General features: G+C 49.2%; 1 protein-coding gene across 2 annotated transcripts in view; it reads right to left on the bottom strand.

Moving 5' to 3' along the window:
* Positions 1-5,057, bottom strand: part of LOC133630093 (anion exchange protein 2-like) — a 46,462-nt gene extending 41,405 nt beyond the window's left edge. Inside the window, exon 1 of one of the 2 annotated variants that reach the window (XM_062021376.1) lies at positions 5,033-5,057. The gene's annotated coding sequence lies outside the window, so the exon portion shown is untranslated. The remainder of the gene's footprint in view (positions 1-5,032) is intronic. The other variant, XM_062021378.1, reaches the window with a different exon arrangement.
* Between the last annotated feature and the right edge of the window lie 1,072 nt (positions 5,058-6,129).

Here is a 6,129-nt window from a genome sequence, read left to right as displayed (position 1 = left end):
ATCCACAGCCACCGGGAGGCCTTTTCTGCGGCCTCTAGGATGTTCTTGGTGGCTTTTCTCGACTGCAGTCCTCTAATGCCAAGGATTCTGAACACACGCTGTAGTGAGTGACCAGCAAAACCTCTGCACCCAATCTCGACTGGTTCACAGCGGGCTCTCCAGCCGTTACTCCGACACTCTACAGTGAGCTCAGCGTATTTGGCCCTCTTTCGCTCATTTGCTTCGTCAATTCGCTCCTCCCAGGGAACAGTCAGCTCCAGTAGCACCACTTGCTTGGATGACTCCGATGTTAACACCATGTCTGGGCGGAGTGACGTGGAAGCGATATTGGCCGGGAACTTGAGTTGCCTTCCCAGGTCAACATGGAGCTGCCAGTCACGAGCGGTGGCCAGGAGCCCTCCTGAGAAGTTGGGCTGGCGGCTTGCCTTCTGTCCTGCTCTGATGAAGGTGATTGACTGCTTCGGGGCGGCCTGGGACTTGCTGTTTTGTATCGCTGCGCAGATAGAATCCGCCAGGGCTTTTAAAACTTGGTCGTGGCGCCAGCGATACCGCCCCTCCCCTAGTGCCTTTGGGCAACAGCTCAGGATGTGCTCCAAGGTGCCCCTCCTCTGGCACAGTTTACACTCTGGAGTGTCTGCTAGGCCCCAGATGTGCAGGTTGGCGGGGCATGGGAGGACATCGTACACAGACTGTATGAGGAATTTTGTGCGCAGAGGTTCAGCTCTCCAGAGCTCTGCCCAGGTGAGTTTTCGAGGTTCTGCATGCTCCCACCTTGTCCACGCCCCTTGTTTGGACATGCTGACCATCCGGCAGCAACGTTCTTCCTCCACCTCTGCACGGATCTCCTCTTGGACCAGTTGGCGCTTCTCCTTGCCACGGGCCCGGTCCCAACGTGGCTTTTGAAAGCTGCCGAGGCCTGCCCTTCCCCTTGCCACAGTACCCAACAAGGTTTTGTGCCTCAGCCGCGCCTCTGCTCTGCTTACGGCTTCTTGTGCCTGCCACTTCCTCCCGGTCTTAACAACGATTCCTGCCGAGGCGACCTTGACATCTGCGGAGTCTCTGTACATCATTACCTCTCTGGAGCGGGTGACTTTGAATTCCTCCAACAGTCCCCTGAGAGGGAGCTGCAGCTTGGTGGAATGGCCATAAAGAGCAATGCTGCTTAAGGACCGAGGGAGCCCCAGCCATCTCCTCAGGAACTGGCTGATGGTCTTCTCTAGTACCTCAACCGTTGTCATTGGTACCTCGTAGATTAACAGAGGCCAGAGTATTCTAGGCAAGACTCCGTGTTGGTACATCCAGGCTTTAAACTTTCCTGGGAGACCAGATTTGTCGATGGCTGTGAGCCATGAGGTCAGGTCGCTCTTTGTCTGCTGCAAGGCCACTGCGTCCTTCAGGGAGCTATCAAAGATCTTGCCCAGGCTCTTAACAGGTCTTTCGGTCACCGTTGGAATCAAGTACCCTCCAACTGTAAAGCGGAAATGGTCGGCCACTTTACCTTTCTTTAGGACCAGAGACCTGGACTTTGCTGGCTTGAAGCTCATCTTTGCCCATGTGATGAGCCGTTCAAGCCCCTGGAGGAGCCACCTGCACCCAGGCACAAATAAATAAATAAACTATTGAGCTTATTCTTGTTGCTGTGTCGTCTCCTTCCCAGTCGAACATAACAGTACATTCCAGCCATGTCGGAACCGGACGGCACAAGCAGACCCAAGTCCGCGTCCCTTCCTCGACCCCCCACGGCTCCTAACCTCACGGCCATGCACGCTGAGATTCAGGCCCACCACGCTCGATTTTCGAGCCTAGAGAACAAGCTTGATGTCGCCTTCGCTAGCCTGCTGGCTAGACTGGAAAGCCTTAGTCCAAGCCCTGCTCCTCCACCTGTGCCGAATTACAGTGCGCCGGCAGCCGCCACCTCCTGGAGCCCCTCAAACCCCCGGGAACCCAAGATCTCCAGCCCCAGTCCCTTTGAGGGGGATTTTGAACTTTGTCGAGTTTTTTTGGTTCAGTGTGAACTCATTTTTAAGCACCAACCATCTCGCTATGCTTCTGATGGAGCGAAGATTGCATTTGTGTTTTCATTACTCTCTGGACAGGCTCTCAAGTGGGCCACCGCAGCAGTAGACAAGACTTTGGGGCTGAGCACCAACTATGCTGCTTTTCGAGCGGAGTTTCAGGCTGTGTTCGATCACCCCGTGGACGGGGGGGGTGCTTCACGACTGCACTCCATCCGACAGGGTTCCCGCCTACACTCTTGAGCGGCCGACAGCGAGTGGGGAGACAAGGCGCTCCAGAGTGCATTCAGGAGAGGACTGAGTGACGAAATCAAGGACGGTTTGCTGAGAGACCGACCTATCTCGTGTCGAGCCCTCATCGACCTGGCTCTCTTATTTGACCAAAGACTCAGTGAACGAGCAGCAGAGAGAGCGCAGGCTTCTGCTAGTTTTCCAGCTAGCTCATCTCCGAGACCCAAGTTTCAACCTGTCGACCACGCCGCCGTGTTTCGGCCTACACCTCCATACATGCCAGCAGCAACTGTGGAACCCATGCAGTTGGGCAGGTCACGCCTAGAGGCAGCAGAGAGGGAAAGGAGATTCAGGCAGCATCTCTGTCTCTACTGCGGACTGGCTGGTCACCCCATCCGGAGCTGCCCGACGAGGCCAAAAGACCAGGCTCGCCACCAAAGAGGTTCCTGGTGAGCCACACAACTGTTCCCCAAATCAGGAGAGACCCAGGCATTCTCTTTCCTGCATCCCTGTCATGGAGCTCTAGGACTCTGACCGTGGGGGCCTACCTGGATTCAGGAGCAGACAAAAGTTTCATGGATCACGAGTTTGCTCGCCAAGCAGGAATAACCCTCATTCCACTGGAGACTTTCCTGCCGGCACAAGCTCTGGATGGACATCCCCTCGGTCCCATCAAGCACCGCACCGAACCCCTGTCTCTGACCCTCTCGGGGAATCACACCGAGACCATCAGCCTCTGGGTGCTCGACGCTCCCGTCGCCCCGCTTGTCCTCGGGCGATCTTGGCTTCGACAGCACGACCCTCACACATCCTGGTCCACGGGCAAGGTCCTTGCATGGAGCACTGCCTGCCACGCTAACTGCCTAAGGTCGGCAGTTCCCCCAGCCTGCAGGGCCAAGCCCACCTCACCTCCCACTGATCTCTCCTGTTTTCCCGCTGCTTATCATGACCTTTCAGCGGTATTTGACAAGGTACGTGCGCTGTCTCTTCCCCCGCATAGACCTTATGACTGCGCTATCGACCTGATTCCCAACGCTGTCCTTCCCTCCAGCAGACTTTACAATCTGTCTTTACCAGAGAAGAAGGCCATGAAGGACTACATCACTTAATCCCTTGCCTCAGGTATCATCACCCCCTCAAAGTCCCCAGGAGCAGCAGGCTTCTTCTTCGTGGGAAAGAAGGACGGTTCCTTGAGGCCTTGCATTGACTACAGACAATTAAACTGCATTACCAACAAGAATAAATATCCCCTACCCCTGCTGAGCTCCTCTTTTGAGCCCCTTGCTCCTGCCACTATTTTCACCAAGCTTGATCTCCGAAATGCCTATCACCTGGTGCGAATCAAAGAGGGTGATGAATGGAAAACGGCCTTCAACACCCATCTCGGACACTTCGAGTACAGGGTGATGCCATTCGGCCTTACTAATGCACCGGCTGTTTTCCAGGCCCTCGTCAATGACGTTTTACGGGACATGTTGGGCCATTTCGTTGTCGTGTACCTTGATGACATTTTGATTTTTTCCCAGAACCTGCAGGAGCACCAACGACATGTCCGCCTGGTCCTCCAACGCCTGCTGGAGAACAGATTGTTCGTCAAAGCAGAGAAGTGTGAGTTTCACGCACCTTCAGTGGGATTCTTGGGTTTTGTTGTTGAGAAGGGCCACATAAGAGCAGACCCTAAGAAGATTGAGGCGGTACTGGAGTGGCCCCAACCCATCACCTGTACGGAACTAAGATGGTTCCTGGGATTTGCCGGATTTTATCGACGTTTCATCAGGGATTTCAGCAAGGTAGCTGCACCTCTCCACACACTCACTTCTACCAGTATTCCTTTTCTGTGGACCAGGGAGGCCAGTGAGGCTTTTAGAAGATTGAAGAGGAGTTTTGTCTCTGCCCCGGTCCTCGTCCATCCTGACACTTACAACAACCACTGGTAAATATTCATTGTAACGCTTCACATAGTCCTGCAAACATACACAGTAGCATACACACTCCACCACATCATCAAGCTCTAAATAAACTATTGAGCTTATTCTTGTTGCTGTGTCGTCTCCTTCCCCGTCGAACATAACACATATACATATATGTGTGTGTGTCTATATATAGACACACACACACACACACACACACACTTGTAAAACGTACCATAGAAATGAAGTGAAAAATAGCGATCTCATCATATTATTATGGATCAGATTCCGATACAAGCCTGTTATCAGTAATACCAATTTTTGGGTCGATTTGCCCACCTGCAGTTTGAGCAATTAATTTCATAAGTGCACACACACGCCACTTTTTAGCATATTGTTTGCATATTTCTGTCCCACAAATGTAAAACCTCCATTACTATTACTATTATCATTATTATGAATTAACGAGAGCTAGCTTAAAGCATAAGCTAACTCAACTGCCCAAGGGCTAGCTTATTTATGATGTACTATAACACTTATCCCATAATATTCTCATTGCAAATTTCAATATGCTTCAAGCCACGACATATTACCAGTCTGGACATATTTTGTGCACTTTGTGAAGAGTTTAAAAAGCCAAGGAACAAAGCGAAGTCGTGTGGTGTATGTAAGTGTGAGTGTAAGTGTGGTCAGGCAAGTGTCACTGGCTGGTCCCCTCGCGTGGAGAAATAACTCAGCCGACATATCAACATTGTTCAACCCAGCTGTAGCTCAAACTCAGTTCAAGAATGTCCAATAACGCCCGATAAAGTCATGTCACGACGTTCGAATTGCAAATTACATTAACAGTTATTTTCACTGCGGTACCTGACTCACCTCAAACTCTCGCCGCTAGATGACTTGGATCAACCGGTGTCAAACAATTCTATATAATACAGACCACTTCCGGTATAGGGGTAAAAATAAAAGCTTTAAATCGAGCATGTGCGGATGTTGACCGTGTAAAAGAGTTAAATGATCAATGTCCACCTCAAATACTAAACTTGGAAAAGTTAACAGACCATAATGCACAACGCTGGAGTGTTTTACGAATATATATTTCCCAATATACATATTTGTTTTGAAAATAGCCCTTCTATTTCCGTCTTTGTTTTAGTGTTTCGGCAACTTATCGATGGGGCATCACAGTGCTCCCGTCTCCGCGCATGCGTAAAAGATGCTCCATGAGTCTTGACTCGAAACGTTGAGGGCGGAGCACGTACCGTTAGAATGATGCCATGACCTTCACTTTAAATAGAAAACCTTATTAAATATCACTCAAGGGATGGCTAGGACATTTTGTGGATACTACAAGTTGTTTGTCTTTGGAGTCAGTCACTAAAATATTAACTACAGGCTATTTTTAGTGGTTAGTCATCGTTATTATCATTACTGATCAATTATGGATGTTGGAGCTATTTCTTTATTTCGCAGTATTTAGTGATTGGATTTAATTATTCTGAATTAATTAATTTGATTTCATTATGATTACATTTTGTATTTTTTTTATCTGTTTAGTTTAAGTATGTTCTTGTTTGTGTGTTTTGTGTCATTTAGGCCAGTGCTATGAAAAAGGCTGTCAAAAAGGGACCCGGGTGGGTATATATATATATTTTTAGAGAGGAACATGTTTTAGTGCAGCAGTGGCTTTTTGTTTTTCTTTTGGGTAACGGTTTAATTTAAATTTGTTTACGTTTTGGTGATTACGATTGGTTGCTTGCGTGCTTGTGATCGTTGCAAAAAAATAAATTGATTCAAGCATGGTTCTTCCTTTGTGTTCATAACCATATAATGCATTAAAATATATATGAAAACAAGCAGTGGATGTCGTCATATAGCAGTGCTTTGACGATCAAAGTTAGTGATGTGTGCATGGTTTGCCATTTTTGAAGTGTGCAGTGTCGACAATGGTTTTGTTGCCCTCCTGTCAATCA

This window comes from Entelurus aequoreus, linkage group LG15 (assembly GCF_033978785.1).
Source record: "Entelurus aequoreus isolate RoL-2023_Sb linkage group LG15, RoL_Eaeq_v1.1, whole genome shotgun sequence".
Classification (NCBI taxonomy): domain Eukaryota; kingdom Metazoa; phylum Chordata; class Actinopteri; order Syngnathiformes; family Syngnathidae; genus Entelurus; species Entelurus aequoreus.
This window is presented reverse-complemented; position numbering and strand designations above follow the sequence as displayed.